The sequence below is a fragment of the Engraulis encrasicolus genome, chromosome 16 (genome assembly GCF_034702125.1).
Source record: "Engraulis encrasicolus isolate BLACKSEA-1 chromosome 16, IST_EnEncr_1.0, whole genome shotgun sequence".
Taxonomy (NCBI): domain Eukaryota; kingdom Metazoa; phylum Chordata; class Actinopteri; order Clupeiformes; family Engraulidae; genus Engraulis; species Engraulis encrasicolus.
In genome coordinates, this window is record NC_085872.1 from 15,577,714 (window position 1) to 15,596,335 (window position 18,622).

Sequence of the window (18,622 nt, forward strand, 5' to 3'; positions counted from 1 at the left end):
GGCCTCCCCCAGTATAGCGCTGCACTGCTGGCCAGTCAGTCAGTTTCGCACGATGATGATATTATAGGCGATAAACCTTCGCTTGGTGTCTCTGACCTCAATTATTCATAACAGGCATCAAATTAAGCCACCGGGTTCAGTCATTTACAGGATGGGAGAAAAAAAAATGGCGGGACAGAAATAGCCTAAAGAGATTGTAATCAACATATGCGAACATGGCTCCGGGTCAGGCTTCTAAAACGGCAAGCAATCGCCCACATCATGCTTTTGGCCTCAATTCATACTAATCCCGTGCCTCCCTCCACCTCCACATCTGCAGCTGAGCATCCCGGGGTCCTGGCCTCGTCTGCTGTGTCTGATAGTAGCTAGGCTGATGCCCTGTAGCAAATGGTAAGCCTATGGTGGATCTACAGAGTGCATCTGGAATCCAGGTGATGTGACAAGTGTTCAACTGCATTCTGTTCTCATGACTAGAGTGGCTATTAAATGTCTTTCAATAAATCTGAGGAATTGGGTATTGCTGCATTTTTTAAAATGTAAAAAAATTAGGGCTGTGACTCGATTAAAAATTTGAATCGAATTAATCTATAGGCTTTGAAATTAATTAATCAAATTAATCACATTTTAATCGCATTCAAATATCTGACTTGTAAACAGTGAAAAGTATTTTTTTTCACATGGATTTTGAATAATGACAATAAATAAGCTTAATCTAAAAATATTGTTCATTTTTAAAAGAAGAGAGAACTCTTCTCAATTTCAGCAGACTGTTCACCATGAGGCGAAATGCTGCCCTCCACACTGGTCTAATCCAGAACTATGTAGCTATATTATAGTGCGATTAAAATGAGGGCTTTTTTCAATCGCGTTAATTTTTGTGTGATTAATTAATCGAAATTAATGCATTAAAGTCTCAGCCCTAAAAAATATATATATATACATATTAGGGGTTTTTTTGCCTTTATTTTGGAGAGGACAGTGGAGGAGAGACAGGATATGGGTGGCGAGAGCGAGATGGGGAAGGATCTGCAAATGTCCTGGGCCGGAATCGAACCCGGGTCGCCGGCGTAGTAACCCAGTGCCCTATTGTTAGGCCTCGGCAGGGCTTTTCCACCAGTTATTTGACCATACCTGCACATATAATTCACCAGCCTCCTGTGTTTATGTCTTATACCTCCTCAGCTTCCAGAGTTCACTGAGCATATCATATCACCAGTGTGGTTCGCTATAGGTGGCACAATGATGGCTGCTTCATGTGGCTAAGGAAATGGCTATTTCAAGACCCCCTAATGGACATGAACACGGTTATGCAGGTGATGCAATGAAATGGTCTAGCCTGCAACCCCTGAGCTGAGTCGCCCCCTCTGGTTTAAATCACATCACAGTGGAACGTGTATACATATTAATATGATTACAGATCAGATTGAGATATTTAAAGGTGCCGTGAACTCTTAGCTGCCTGCCTCCAGTGGGCTATTTCCTGTTTCGCGACCTCTACTAACAAACATTTTGATGGGTCAATCGATTCGAGTGTACGGTTACAGTTTTGTTCTCAGCTGGTCCTCCTCTCTGGCTCCACTGCTTTACTTTTAGATGTGCAGAGTCGCTTGATCCAACAGCAGCAGCAGCAAAAAACCCAATATACAGCTAGAAACAGCTGACATTTGTTTTCAAAAACAGCAGCAATAAGAGGCCATTGCATTGATCCTTTGGTTTGTTGAATAAGCGTGATTCTTAATGGAACTAGATGTGACCTGTCAAATGTTTGTGTGAACCTCCCTTAACTAGTGCATTATATATGTCAATAATAACACAGCTGTTGCGTGCTGGACATAATAACAATTTTAACAAATCACTGATGATTCACTCTGCCTCTCCAAAAAATAAATAACTCCTTTTCTTCTATTTTTAATGAGCTTTTCTCGGGTATAGATGCTGCACACAAATTGCAGAGTGGCCAGTCTCTGAAGATGAAACAGAGACATTTGTTGTTTGTTTTCCACAAAAGGCCCAGGTGCCGTAAACGGCTTATTAAGAGCAGTGTTTGCCAGGCTTCACAGCTTACTCCCCTGGAGACACGTGGGTTGCCAGGCACTGTGTGTCTGTACTGTTAGTGCAGACGTTGCACTAAATGAAAATTTGAGACACTGGATTTGACCATACATACGCTGCAATGTTTATGTCAGACAGACATGCATTTATGATCATTTCAATTACCTACATGCCCTTTGTCTGTCCCTCTCCACATGCCATGCAGTCCCCTGGGTATTTTAGCCAGGGCCGCTGACAGGTTTTCCAGGGCCCGGGACAAAGTCTCCTGAAAGGGGCCCCCATCTAATAAAATATAATGTAAAGGGGACCCATTTCTGGGATCCCCTCTCTCCCTGGGCCCAGGATAAGTGACCCCTTTATCCCCCCCTGTCGGCTTCTCTGATTTTAGCAGCTGTATTTTCTTCCTGTCCACTCCTGCACTTTTTTGTTGTTCTACCGCTTTGCCTTCAATTTATTACTGACAATTACTAGAGACTCATAAATCCCCTCTCTGTGTAACACAACAACTCTGCTTGCTTGTTGCCAAATAGGTGAAGGGGGTAGTTTTTTTCACCCCATATCACTCGGTGCTCTATCATCTCTGAGTTGGCAGAAGGTGTCACTGCAGAGTAATGAGCATAGAGGAAAATTCATCCATGTCATCCATCACTTCGATTCCCATATGGCCAAGCCAGCACACGGCACGGGATGCCTTTTGCCAGAGGGACGAGCAGAGCAGAGCAGAGCAGAGAGACAAGCAAACTAGGCTAATAAGCAACTGCCAAAGAAGCCAGTCTGGGTGCTGACCTGACAAAGACCCCATCAGCAAATCCCTGTATTTTACAATCTTCTGGTGTAATTAACAAGTCATGAGTGTCCTCACTGTAAAAACAGCAATGAGTCTTCAATGTCAAAATCTACAACGAAAAAAAATCCCTGGCCCTACCGCAAATCCCTGGCGCTAATGGTAGGCCTATAGGGCACTCGCCTGCTATGCGGCTGACCCGGGTTTGATTCCGGCTCGGGTCCTTTGCCGACCCTTCCCCATCTCTCTCTCTCCACTCACTTCCTGTCCAACTCTTCACTGCACTATCATAAAAATATAATAACATTTTTAAAAAACTAACAAAAAAAAACGAATCCCTGCCATGTCTTCAATTGATAAGTATACACTATGTGGCATCCTCTATGGCAGTGGTGCAGGAGTCTCGACAATCAATGTCAAAACTTCTATTTTTGTCTGTCCCTTTTTGTTTGGGTGAGGATGTGGCCTTAGAGCTTGTGCCCGCGTGCCCATTTCCCAGAGAGTTTTAGTTGTCCATGCACATGACTGTCTGTGGTCTGGGCAGAGTCGGCCCCCGGGGAGTATGCCTCCACTGCCACCACAGTTGTGCCAGGAACAGCCAGCTCCCAGACCGGCTATTTTCCGAGTGAGAAAACCCTAGTGGACTGTGTCTCAGGACTGTGTTGCAGAACATCGCTTTGAGGAGTCAAGAAAGTAAAGAACCCTGGCAGAGATTTCATTGTCTTTTCGTAATAGCTTCATGATGTGAGTTATATTGTACTCACTGGCCCTAAGTTAAATGTTTACTAATTCCATAAGGAAGGGAGTTTCCCATGAAAGTAAACATCGTTTACAACTTAATGTAGAGAGCAGTGTAGAGTTCTGATTCATTGTCACATTCACAAATCAACTGTGTGTGTGTGTCTGTATGTCTGTGCGTGTGTGTGTGTGTGTGTGTGTGTGTATGTGTGCGTGCGTGCGTGTGTGTGTGTGTGTGTGTGTGTGTGTGTGTGTGTGTGTGTGTGTGTGTGTGTGTGTGTGTGTGTGTGTGTGTGTGTGTGTGTGTGTGTGTGTGTGTGTGTGTGTGTGTGTGTGTGTGCGAGCGAGTGCGCGCGTGTGTGTCAGCATTCATCTATATAAAAATAATCTCTGTTTCATCCAATTTTAAACTTCTGAAGTTGCAGTTGTTGGTTTATTGTTCATTACATGAATTCATTTCACACAGCACCTCTTTCACTGAATGCATCTGATGGCTGTCTCTCTGGCACATATAGCCAAAGGCAAGTCTGCAAGAGAGGACACCTAGCAAGAGACCTCCCATTTAAGGAGGAACAGACACCTTCCATACTAGTCTGCAAGAGAGGAGATCTAGCAAGAGACCTCCCATTTAAGGATGAACAGAGCAAGCCCTCTGTCATCTACTGCCGGCACATGAGGGGCCAGCTGCCACTGTGGTGAAGGTCGTCTAATTCCCATGTGCCCACATGGATGTTTACATTGTGTTGTGCATTGCTCAGCTCCAATGGTCATCCATGACGTACAGTATGTACCAGCGATGTAGTCTACTTTTTTATGGTGGGTATACTGTATATTTGAGCATTGTTTGAAGTGGGTATACTGTATATATTTGTGCTATTCAAAACAATGGATCAATCCATTTTAAGTGGGTATACTGAAATCCCTGAAATTTAGGAGTGGGTATACTCCGTATACCCGCGTTAGACTACACCACTGGTATACTATCCCCATGGAGAGCTTGGGACTCATACTGCAGGGGCCCCCTGTTTGATGTTTTGTGTTTGAATTCAGTATTTCAGGCAGCTTCATGTAAAGGATGAAGCATCATTTATTTCTCATTCAAGCAACCCTGGCAGAAAAATTCACAGAAGTTTGGGTTGTCAAATTGTCTGCATGAGAACTTAAACTGTTCAATCCTATTTTCTATGTAGCCCTTTTCTTTTTCAGGGTGAACTGGATTGAGGAAACTCATGATACCAAAACTAGGCTCCTCCTTTTTTTCTTTAACAATATGAAAAATTATTGCAGTTCAAATAAACTTCTATTGGGTTATCTAGTCTATTGACATTGACACGAGCACTGGCTTCTTTTTACCATCTGATGAAAAGCAGGCAAAAAAATCATTCAGTAATTAATCCTCTGGAATTAACAAAATAGACTAGCAGGATGAATATAGACCGATTTCAGGGCAAGGATATGTCCTGACTGACATTAAAACAACTTACAAAATAGTAGCCAAAGATAGACAGCCTATAAAGCATCACTCAACAAAACGGCATAACTCGCTGTAACTTCATTTCAGACAGAGATCGCAGGCTATCGTGATTGGACTGAGCTGTATTTTAAACTGCCACCGACTGTCACGGTCACAATCTTTCTTGTGCGAGTTGAGATCTTCACTCGTCTCTTATCCGAGAATGCCTCTTAAGGGCTACTTGCGTTGCTGATTATGTTCAGTCCTTTCTAATTCATTTAAAATGATCCATGCAGACGTCCCCTTGGTTACAGTGGTGCACTGTTGTAATTCTACGAATGTTACTGAGTAGGAAATGTAACACTGCATTTTCTTCCAACCATTGCATACCACAAAGCCATGGAGAAAAGACATAACGGCAGCTTACCTGCAAATGCCCCTGGTACATATTCAGTTGCAATGATAGTTATTTAGCCTCCGATAATCTTTCAATAAAAGCTTGACGAGCACTTCGCTACCTGCACAGGAAAATAATGAGAGGAAGCGGCGAGGAGCTCTCCTCAACTGTGGTGCTGAACGTCTCTACCCGTCCTGTTTTGATAGCCAGCTGAGTGCACATGGGAGGCGAGCACTGGTGGAACCGTAGTAGCCTATAACACCACGTAAGATCCAGACCGTTACGTTAAGGCTACGCAATGTGCTGATTTGTCTTTTTCGAGGAAGCTTGGAAACGATGCGTAAAGCACGCAGTGCGCTCTTTTGTGGTTAGAGGAAGTCGATGAAGTAGGCTACTGTATGCGTACTGCAGTTATGGGCTCTTGGAGTGGATTAACGGTGTTATATACACTTCTCTCACCCACCCTGCATAATATGCATGCATACATCTACTGGTTAGCGCGTCCAACACAATCTTGATGATAATAACTCACGTGCCTCGCGTCATAAATAAATTACAGTAAGCACTATGGCGACGCCAGTAAGGGTGCACGAACACGAATTGAGGTTAACTGAGATGAACTGTGGTTTGACTACGAACTTCGGATAATATCATATCTGAGTGTTAGTGCGGGGTGTATGGGGAGGGGGCGGGGTACATGGTAATGTGCATGCACTGTAGCCTATGTGGGGAAATGAATTTGAACCTATTGAATTTCCTTTAAGAGTTTTAGAGAATGATTCTCCGAGGGGCACATGAAATGAACTGGGACGACACTAGAGAATTAGAAATTAGAGGTGAAGAAGAATGTGCCACAGGCATAGAAATGCATTCATGGACATTCCAATCTTTATAGACTATTATGAGGTTCTGAAGCCGTTTTCTATTTCAGAATGGATTTTGTGTACATATTTTGTTTTGCCTTTTAGAGTAGAGTAGAGTAGAGTAGGGTACTTTTATTAATCCTGAGGGAAATTAAGGTGTCTGATAGATACAAGAGAGACCTAATAGGCCTACACATTATTGCACATTGCACATTGCAGTAGACGTACGGCACTTCTTGCACATGTTTCTTCCTTTATGGTTTGAAATAGTCTTAATATGCAGAATAACCGAGCAACCTTTTAAGGAAATATAGCCTATGCCTTTCCTTGCCTGCGGAAATGAAGTGCATGACCATTCATTGCTAGTGCGAGCACTTGATGAACCCAACCTTGAAATGAGACTTTTAAGAATACCATGGAGGATGCTTAACAGCAGGCCTTCCATTACCAGAGAGCTGCTGCTGCAGCGCTCAGCCATAAGCACACACACACACATGCACGCACGCATGCATGTACATACTCATACACACACACGCACGCACGCACGCACGCACGCACGCACGCACGCACGCACGCACGCACACACACACACACACACACACACAGGGAAGCCGACAAGGGGGGACAAAGGGCTCAGTTGTCCCGGGCCCAGGGGAATGGGGGGGGGGGGACCATAATTGGGTCCTCATGAGGCTACATTTAATATATTGGGTGGGGGCCCCTTTCAGACGATTTGTCCTGGGCCCAGCTAAAGCTGGCAGCAGCCCTGCACACGCACACACACACACACACACACACACACACACACACACACACACACACACACACACACACACACACACACACACACACACACACACACACACACACACACATGCATGCATGCATGCACATACTCACATGCATACACACAAGCATAGACAAGGGGGTTTAGGAGGCCTCTCTCCTTGTGATTGATTGCCGCTCCATGTAGCGAGTTGCCTCAGACCTTAATCAGCGTTGCCACACACTTGTGCACTATTCATTTCCAGGGCCTTTGTTTCAGCCTCATGCAGATTAATGAGCTTTTGGGAATAATGTGTGCATTCCAATATGCTACCTTGCGTCCTCCACTTGTGCTTGTGGCCTCGCCCCGCCTTCTGGCTTCACCTCCGTGGAGAAAACAATAAAGTTTCCCCGCTGTCAGCCTAGCCAAAACAATTTTTGGGGGACTATTCTTCATTCAACATCCAGTATGCAAATGAGAAAATGACTTTACAGTTGAGCTTTTGCGAGATATTGAAATATAATGCTGCTGTCAGTGATGTCATCATAACCTAAACGCCATTACACGCTGAAGAAGGGCTCTGCCCGAAACGTTCGTGGGCGAATAAACAAAAGAAATCTGAAGAGTGCTGTCCTTCGCTTTATTTATTCATTCAAGTTTTTGTGGGATTCAGCACCCAGTTAAGAATTGTTAAGTAGCCTATTTAGGCGATAGTGTGAGCGCGTCTTCTCCATTTTTTGAAGTGATGTCATCATGACATATTACTTCATGGTACGAGGTCACAAGCACAAGTGGAGGACGCAAGGTCACTTATTGGAACGGACCCCATGTGTAAGCAATCGAACAGCGTTCTCCCTCCCACCCTCACGTACGGTACGTCCGCACCATAACAGAGAAATGGGGGCAGCCAGAGTCATATCGTGAGCTGTAAAAACCTTAAATCTTGTCAGGAAGTTGTCACTTTCATTTTAACCAGCTATTTAGTCACAGCATGCAGAGTTTGAACGCAAATGAACAGCAGCGTTTATGTTTAGCACATCTACAGCCACACATGAATTAGTACCTAAGGGTCATCATTCCTCTGACAATGGACTAATCCCAGAGAGAATACAGTGTACCAGTACCAGTGTACCATATATTTTTCTGATATAATCTCTCCTCTGGGATAAGTCCATTTTCAGAGGAATGATTAAATAATCCCCTTAAAAACATTAATTTATAGCATAAGACATACCATAACCTTATGTACTGTATGTTTGTTGAGGAAAGCTTGGAGTATGAGTCCTCTGGTATACTCAGAATACCATCCAAACAGGAAGTCATGTTCATGAAAACTTGAATGAGGGTCCTGAATATAACATGAGGTTTGGCAAAATAATGTCCACTGATGATAGACAGTGAAATAAGGGAATGAAACTTTCGAGCACAGTGCAATTGTCCATGGTTATAATCAATGTATTACCTATAATGCTGACCACACATAATCCTGTCCAGCAGTGTTATCTAGATGATCTCACAGATCTTGTCACATCTTGATCTTGTCGCATGTCAAAATTTAGAGCACACGTCAAGAAATGTAGGGATTTCAAAATGTCTGGTTTGGAAAATGTATTGTTGGTGCAATGCCTCAAAGGTTTGTTCGTTTGTTTATCTGTGCTTTTCATCATTGATAAAGCAAAAATGTAAAGAGGCTATTTTATCTATTGGCAGTGCAGTGAGCACAGCAGTGAGCGCAGCAGTCTTCTAGTATTTCTTGCGAGGGAAAATGTTAATCTGCTACTCTAGATCAGAAAGCAAAGCAGTAGATTGATTTTTATCTCATATTAGGGAAAATGGAACTCTCCATCTAGGTCAGCGCAGCACTGGAATTACATTGCTTTGACCATCAATGAATTATGATGGCATTATGCTGCTCGCCCTCTTTTTTCAAATACAACCTGAAACAACTGTGCTCTAAAGTGGGGCTGGTCCAAATGGTGTTACAGATCTGAGAATTGAAGTAATCACTTACCTGCGTCAGGACAAAATGTAGGCCTACGTGGCAGTCAAGCCTGAGATCAAACTAATTTTCCCGTCAGTCACTCCTGAAAACATTTGAAATTGAAATTGAAGTCTCGTTCGTCTTTCATTATAGGCCTATACAAATCTGGGGTGCATTTCTCGAAACCATAGTTGCTAACTACTTTAGCTACTTTGTTGTTTTCAATGCAATTTCCCATTGGCAACTACCCAAGTTGCTAACTGGCTCACAACTACTCTCTCGAGAAATGCACCCCTGTTTCCATAGAAGCAGCATAGACCACATGCTACATCAATATGCAAACAGACACAACACACCCAGTTCCACAATGCAAATGTTTGCCACAGGACAGATCTGGACAACACATCTGCATCTCCCATAGCAACAGATCGAAAGTCCCCTCCCTGCAGCACCTGTCACTGTTCAGGTCGAGAGCCCAGACAACACTGCAACACACATAATCACTCCAGAACAACAAGAAGATGGCAAGGTCAAAGGTCAAGAATGCACAATGATAGGCTTATGTGATGAAGGTAAAAACGTATGCGATAAAGATGAGAAGGTAGGCCTCTAGTATATTGTTTTTAAAAACTAGAAGTTGTAATGCACTATGTCTGCAATTAAGTTTAACAAAGGCTCCTGTCACTATACGTAAACTATCAATCATGCAACATATTGCAAAGGTTTTACATTAGATTGCCTTACACACTAAGAGTAACACACTATTTTGCCTCTTCCCAAATGCCACTGCAGTTTCAAGATGGCCACAGACGCATTCTGCAACTTGAGAATAGATTCTTATCATTTGATGGACAAAATTACTTACTTATAAAAAGAAAAGTGACAGTTCAGTGACATTCAGCAGACTTTAAAAAAAAACCCATTACAAACACATTTGAGTAGCTGACATCCAAGATTCACCAGTTTCCAGTGAGTTCACAGAAGGATGGGAAGGGAAGGAGATGACACCCAGCTATGAAGAGGAAATCGATTGCTGCTGAAGTCTAAATTGACCTAAACAACAGCGGGGATCAAATCAAATCAATATGCAAATATACTAATCCACTTTCTGGATGTTATCATTAAATGGATTTGTTGGACAGAAAGTTAGTGACTTGGTGCTACAACATGGATTACTTGAAATCGCTGAGAAGATTCAGACAGTATGCATTTTTTAGATTTAATGTTTTACCACATGGACAGGGATGAAATAGTAATCCTGCCATAGATACTGGTAAATCCATTAGGGGGTATAGGTTAAAAGCATACTGATCAAGAATGATGATGATTATTTCCTGAAGTGCCTCCAGTGAATTCAGTTTCTTACTTCATAAAATGCTATAGAAGTAGTCCAAGATAAATTTCAAAACTGTGAATGTGCTTGTCTAAAATGTTAAAATGATAAAAGATGACATTTTGCTAGCCTGTGCACTGTATCACTGTAATTGTCTGGTTACCAGTCTCCAAGTAATGTTACAAATCCCCATCAATGTCAGGTTCACAAGGAAGTGCAAGAAGCATAAAAAGAGAAGTGCCACGACACACACTATCAAAATGAATAGCTTATTAATTAGTCTTTTTCCAAATAGTGGATAGCAGGACTGTGGAACACTGCTGTTGACGGCTGATATCAATTTATATTGTTAATGCCTGGGGCTGTGCAGGCCCATACGAGTTGTGTCCAGGTCCACACACGCACACATTCATAATGCAGAATAAAAACCTGCACCCTCTGTACGCAATCTGAACTTGAGAAATAATTAATCATAGCAAATGCATTAATATTTTCCCTTGTGGTGTTGCGTTGGAGCATATGAGGCTATTGTTTTCATTTTCATCTTCCATATTGTGAATGAATTGAGTAAGCTTTGTGAAACAGTCATCAGCACCGTTGGAGGAAGCACAGTGGGAGAGGAGAGGAGAGAGACTATAAATAAAAATCAGCAGTAACAGTCTCACCTGCTCCCCTCATGGCGTACCCGTGTCCTTACCTTGACAGGAGCAGAACTTACCCAAAGTGCACGAGGTTGGCACAGTGCGGCACAAAACTCCAAGCACAGGTAAAATGGCCTCTTCTGCTTATCTGAACCAAATAGGCCTACTGGTACTTGGTTTGTTGTCTAAGGTGGATCAGCTGCTACTATCTGACCCTTCAACTTGAAATTTGATGACTCTTGATGTGGCCGCACATATTTCTAAAGGTTGTAATGAATGATGGGTGGTTCCATCATGCAAAATATATGTATTTTTTAAAATTTAATGAAGCTACTTTATGTCTTTGGTAAGGGCAGGTCGCTTTTGACCCTTACAGATTGACAGTGTTCAACATCAAATAATAAGATAGACCTATACACTGTTTACTCGTGTGTTTACTCGTTTGTTTTATGTATTACTAATTTTGCGCACATAATGAATAGGCTACATTAAATAATTTATGAAATCATCAATGTCAGTGACATCCTATTGCTTGTAAATCTCCCAGTGTGAGATATCTCATGGCTCACAAAGAGTACTTGTCCTTGTTGAGGTTTAAGTGGTCTGCACAGAGAAGAGTTAGTGAAAATGCATCACTATAGTCAATAGCTTTGCACTCTCATAGACAGCTAATTGCATCCACCACTGACAAGGCCAGTAAGTGCCACACTCTACTCCTACCCTCTTATAATAATAATCTGAGGATTCGACTCTCACTCTATGTCTAAATATGAATGGATTTACATACAAAGTAAAAAAAATAATAAAATTGCAGAGGCTGATTTAAATGAGAAATGTTATCCTCTTCACCCAATTTCAAACAAAAAACAATAAACTAACTGATCAAGAGAGAACCATTCAAAATGGAAGGTTGTAAACAAATTGAAGCATCATCAAAGGGTGAAAATGCTTTATTGGTTGCAGAATTATAATGGTTTAGAGATATTTATGCCACAGTAAGAGAAGTGTTCTCGCTGTGTGATTGTAAATAACGTTTCCCCAAACACAACCTTTTCACTTTAGACATCTTTACACTGATGTCCAAAGAAATCATCATGTATAAAAACGCCATCAGCTCTGGGCCCTGCCGTGGCCATCCGGTAGGGCCCTCGCCTGCCATGCGGCTGACCCGGGTTCGATTCCCGGCCCGGGTCCTTTGCTGACCCCTCCCCATCTCTCTCCCAATTCCAATTCCAATCCCAAAAATACCATCAGCTCTAGTCTGGAGTGAACAGTTGTTACCATCTGTCGTTAAACATGTCAGTATTGCCCTACATGAAAATGTATAATGTGTCTCATGTTTGGCCAACCCTATCTATATAATCATGAAATTACTTTCTGTCTCAAAAACCTTTGTTTGCATGCTCTGTCATAATGCCATGTGATTTTAAGTTCAATGAGCAGTTCAGACTGCATGCTATACAGTAAGTAGGCCTATACATTGAAGTAAATTGCTTTTGCCCATTGAAATGTGCCACATTAATGGAGTGTAATATGCAAAGTTGTGAATGTGTAAGGAAAAAGAAATAAATGGACCACAACCAATTTAACCCTTCAAAGACTGGCATCTAATGACGTGCAAATTAATCACATTGCGTTCATTGCAACCTACAAACCATTTCACAATTGTTGTGCATTACAGTGGTTACTTTTGGTGAACGCTTGGCTATTTGTGTGTGTTCACATATTATAATTTTATATTTCTGTTCATTCTAAATCATGCAGTGGAAATGAATATTGACAACAATACTCTGAGTCTGAGCACATCTGTCTCCTGAGCAGATTGTTGTACACCTTATACCACATATAAAATGAATAATTGTTTCACATTTTAAAAAAAAATCATTAATGTAAAGGGTGTCTTACTTATTGTGAGATAGCAGCATATGTGGAGCTCAGTGTAAGTCGTGTAATTGCAAATCAGAAAAAGGGACTCTACGTCATTTGATGTTCTGTCATGACTTCCACCCATTATGAACTGGCATGTGATCGAGCACTTCACAGACATGAGCACCTATGCCGAATAGCACAACCATTAGCATTAGAGATAGAGTTGGTAGGTAGGCTAAGAGCTCCATCATGACCCTACCTTTTTTTTTGGAGGGTGTGGTGTTTGATACTAACAATCTCACGCATGCATAACAATCAGGCAATCTGGGATGGCATGCTGGCTCCTTCATTAGGCAGAGAGCATTCTGGGTGATTGAAGGGAGGCTCAAATAAAGCACCTCATCAGGCAGGCAGCTGAGTCACGCTGGCATATCTCATCAGCGCATCATCTCGTCCCCCTCCACTTCTCCTGGCCCATTAAGAGGGGATATACGGGCCTCAGATCATGGAGTTGAGTGGAGTGGAGATGATGATGATGATGACACAGTCAGGGCCGCTGACAGCTTTGGCTGGGCACGGGACAGAAACATCTGAAAGGGCCCCAAACCCAATACATATACAATGTAATGAGGATCCAATTCTGGGCCCCCTCTCTCCCTCTATGGGGCCGGGACAAGTGACCCCTTTGTTTGTTGTCCCTCCCTGTCGGCTTCCCTGACACAGTGTCGAATATCAATTTCAGATGGCCGGCCTGTCGTCTGGCTTTCCTTTTGTTCTTCTCAGAAGATGAAGGAAGTCAGCACATTCTGGAAATGGAGTCATTGAGAGTAAGAGACGTCATCTGTCATACATACTGAATAATTGGCCCCGAATTATAGCACACATATGCAGCCACAGCTTATGGACCTAGATGACTAGACTCTATAGGCCATAATGTGTTTTGTGTGTCTTTAGTGTGCGTTTGTGGAGAAGTATCATGCAAGACTAATTTCTGTGCAAACAGACAATAAAGTTGATTTTATCTTATATGACCAGGGCCACGGAACCCTTCTTTTGGTGTCAGGCAAATTATTCTTCTTCTTTTCTTCCAGGAGCTGCAGCAGCCGCCTGATCATGCAGCCCAGAGGGTGCAGATGGGGCTTATGTCACCGCGCCTCAGTGGCCGAGGTCAGGCAATGACAATGCAGTGGAAACCACAGGGGTTCATCAGCACCGCCGCGCCACGCTGTACGCAACAGAAGGGGGAACTTTCACACCCCCATCCATCTGTCACACAACGAAGGACTCGAGGCAACGCCTCCTCCTCCTCCTCTTGTCTCCAGCGTTCTGCAGGGGGTGAGGGGTTGCCTGTGCCTGTGTGCCGTCTCCTCCTATACCCTGCTCAACCAGGAGGAGGTGACTTCTTTCCAAACATACAGTACAGCTGGAGCCAACATCTCCAAGTAGTTTAACCCATTTTCAATATCTTTCAGCTTACCACCAGAGGACATGTATACAGAATTAACTGAAACTTACAATGTGTTTTGAAGCACAATTATTTGCAAAATTGCATGTTTATGTTGTGGTCTTTAGTGATATCCCCCCAAGTAATATTTTTAGTCGTTTGAATGAGAAGTTTAAGCCTTGTAGATGACTGTCTCTAGGATCCGTTTTCAGTTTTTTGCTTTACAAAAATGTATGGATTGTTCTTGTTCTTTCTTATCTTATTCCTTCTCATTCACTGGCCTTGGCTCATTATTTGTAAGGAACATGAATCTGGAAAAAAACCTTAAGTGACTTGGACTTGAGTCAGACTTGAGTCACAAGTGACTAAACTTGAGACTTGACTTGGCAATATTAGAAATGACTTGTGACTTGACTTGACTATGCTATATTGAGACTTGACTTGACAGTTTTAGCTTGCAATGACACGCAATGACATGTCAAGTCTACATATATTCCTTTTCTGAATTTGTGAAAATATTACATGAAGAAAAGAAAATTAAACGATTTGCCCTTAACCAGTACCAATAGGCCTACTATGTTGAGAATGCGACTGGCAAAGGGGGGCATGCATAGCAATGTGGATGGGTAGAGGCCTGATGAATTTATGACCAAAGGTATTTGTCAAAATTGTGCATAGAATACATGTGACTTGTTAGGACTTGGGAAAACTGAGACTTGGACTTGCACTTGGACTTGACTTGGTCAAATGTGACTTGACCCGGACTTGATTGGAAGGACTTGAGACTGACTTGTGACTTGCAAATTAATGACTTGTTCCCCACTCTGTCTCTCACCCTCAAAAACATACACACACGGAAATTCACTAACAGGATGAAGGGAACATGAGGGTGAACAGGAGCTATGATTTTTCTTCTTTTTTTCATGAGTTTTCTATAAGCCCAGGTCCTATATGGACCCGAACATCTTCCAGAAACACAAACACAAGGGTTATGCCAAACAACATCATACAGTATGTAGCGAAGAGGAGTATAGTTGTCCAGCTGGGACTCAAACTAAGACCCTCTGGGGTAGTAAACTGGGGCTCTGAACGCTACACCAAAGAGCCAGGCTTGTTGGCGTGGCAGTCAGAACACATCCACAACCCTAGTGATGGTCACTCCATCACACAGTATATTGCTGGCTCTCAGCCATGGCAGATGCAGCTGGTTAACATTAAATGAAGGATGTTAAGCTAGCTGCAGTGCCTAAAAGCTGCTTAGAACAGTCGGACAGATGCTGACCATTATAATGACCCCAATAAAAGCAGGAAATAAGCCCTTCACTCTGTGAGTGGAATTGCGATTGACTCATGGTAGAGGGAGATAGCAATGTTATTATCTGATTAAAGACCAGAAAGCGTGAGGCTTGTATACTGCCCTGAAGGGCAACATCTAAAGGTATGCACTGTACAGCATCCCTCCGATGTCACAGCAGCTCGCCATTGCTGTTTAAATTCAAATATTCAGCTTGCACTCAAAATGTAACACTTACAATTTCCCATAGGATAAAATATCTCAGTCATACAGTTAATGTCATATATTGCATTTGAATTCAGTCAAACTAAAACTAGGACAATACTTTGGACTTTTCAAATAGCTATTTACCGTACTTATTTCAAAGAGGTAGTCACTTGATACATTCCCAAAACCAATTAATATTTCAGTACTGGTACTGTACTGTGCTCTGTCCAGATAGCTATTATAAAATGTATACAAATATCTCCACAGAAGGGTGATCTTACATAATCGAGCGGTATTTACTTTTCTTCCAGTCAACAAATTAATTGTTATAAGAAATAATTTTGCCCAGAAAGCAGCTCTATGGACACATCCCCACAGATGTGCACAGATGATTGCCAGTTTGGGATTCCCTTTCTGCGAATCAGTGGGAAGTAAAGGTCATCTTTCCCATTAAGTATGCAGCTGGCTATCCAAGGAATCGAACCACAGTGCTGGAGATTTGCTCAGAGATGTTTAATTCGGCATTTGGCACAAGGCCCACGGAACTCGAGCAGTGCAGTGGGTGCAGATTGGCAGAGAATTGCCAGGTGAGGCAGTAAGGTACACCAGCCACTTTTATTTCCCGACTCTGTGCAGCAGCAGATGCAGAGGTCAGCATCACACATCGCGTTTCACCCTGAGCAGCACGAAACATGGCCCATGGCTCTCTCTCTCTGAGGCATATATAGGGCCATCTGTCCGCCAGAGAATCAGAATCGCAAGACAGAAAGATAAGCGATGGTTCAGAATGGAGTAGAGATTAAGTCTCTTCTGTAATGCATTCTGGAATATTAAGCTGTTCATTGGAATGCTCTGTCAAGCCAGCAGATTAAAGAGATATTGCCGCTGAATAGGAAACTGATCCCCCCCACTGTTCATTTAACAGTATGGCTGTGTTGAATTACAGAGAGATGCAGGGCTGATGCATGACTTATGATGCATGGCAGATAAGTCATGCATCATTTAAGTTTTACTAATGGATCCGTTTAATTTGTTTTTCTTTTTTTCTTTTTTTTCTACTGTATGCATATTTATTCAGATGAGGGACTTGGTGCTGGCTGAGCTTTGCAGTGTTTTGTAGGTCTTTATGATGGGCTCATACATGTTTATCAGATATGAAGTAGAGGAATAAAGACTGTCACAAGTCATCTCAATTAAGACATGAGAACCATGTTCAAAGATAAAGGCACTGGCAAATAGTCTAAATCAGTGTTTCTCAAAGTGGGGCGGAAGCCCCCCTAAGGGGGCACGGAGGTATTGGAGGGGGGGCGCGTGAAGTCAGAAGGTTTTTCTTTTTTAATACTTTTCTGCTTAGCCATTAAGTCAACACATTCACTTAACAATCACAATATTCATTAATTTATTCACTAATATTTAGAGAACATCATAGGCTATATACGTGTATATTAGGCTCTAATAAACTTTACGAAGGCCTATCTATTTGTATTTTCGTAACCATTTTGCTCGAGGGGGGTGCAGACACACTCCCTTCCTCTGAAGGGGGGATTGACACGAAAAGTTTGAGAAACACTGTCACAATCTCCCTCTTGAGTGTGCCATCCCCTGCCGGACAGACAGACTGCGGAAGTCCTTTGTCCCTATAGGGCCATTCAGCTCTTCAGCACCGCACAGAAGAACAAGAAGGATACACTGGGAGAGATCATAATTGGCGACGCACATGCACGCACACACGCACTCATGCACGCACACACGCACACGCACACACACACACACACACACACACACACACACACACACACACACACACACACACACACACACACACACACACACACACACACACACACACACACACACACACACACACACACACACACACACACACACACCAGGGGTGGTTTTTTTCCCCACCAGTCATTTCAAAATCTACCAGTCACTCACCGTTTTTACCAGTCAACTCTTATAATAAGAACAATAGTAGTCGAAATCAGTTCATTGTTATTATTATTGGAATTATTATTATAATTATTTATATTTTTGCATAGTTGACCATGACCTTAACGCCAGAAAAGGAGGACTTCTTACGTGGTTGAGGGTGTGGGGGCCTTCCCCATAAGTTTTTGAATTGTTTATATAAAATCCTGCATTCTAATCAATTTTAGGGTGAAAGAAAAAAAACCGCTTAGACATTCAGGCTATTCATAGCTCAAGTGGAGGTGAAAGTTTTTACCAGTCAAAGTGACTGGTGGGTTGAAAAGTGTAACAGTCACCACTGAAATTTACCCGTCATTGGCATTTGGCAGGTGGACGGGTGCTTATTTCCATCCCTGACTCACACACACACACACACACACACACACACACACACACACACACACACACACACACACACACACACACACACACACACACACACACACACACACACACACACACACACAACCCACACCCCCAACCACGTAAGAAGTCCTCCTTTTCTGGCGTTAAGGTCATGGTCAACTATGCAAAAATATAAATAATTATAATAATAATTCCAATAATAATAACAATGAACTGATTTCGACTACTATTGTTCTTATTATAAGAGTTGACTGGTAAGACGGTGAGTGACTGGTAGATTTTGAAATCTACCTGCCACTGTGACTGGTGGGGAAAAAACCACCCCTGGTGTGTGTGTGTGTGTGTGTGTGTGAGCAAGAGAGAAAGCGTGGGTGTGTGTATGTTAACTGATGTAAGGCTTTTTGCTATAGACTTTTGCTATGTTTACTGCAATGTGCAATAAACTGTGAGACACCTTAAT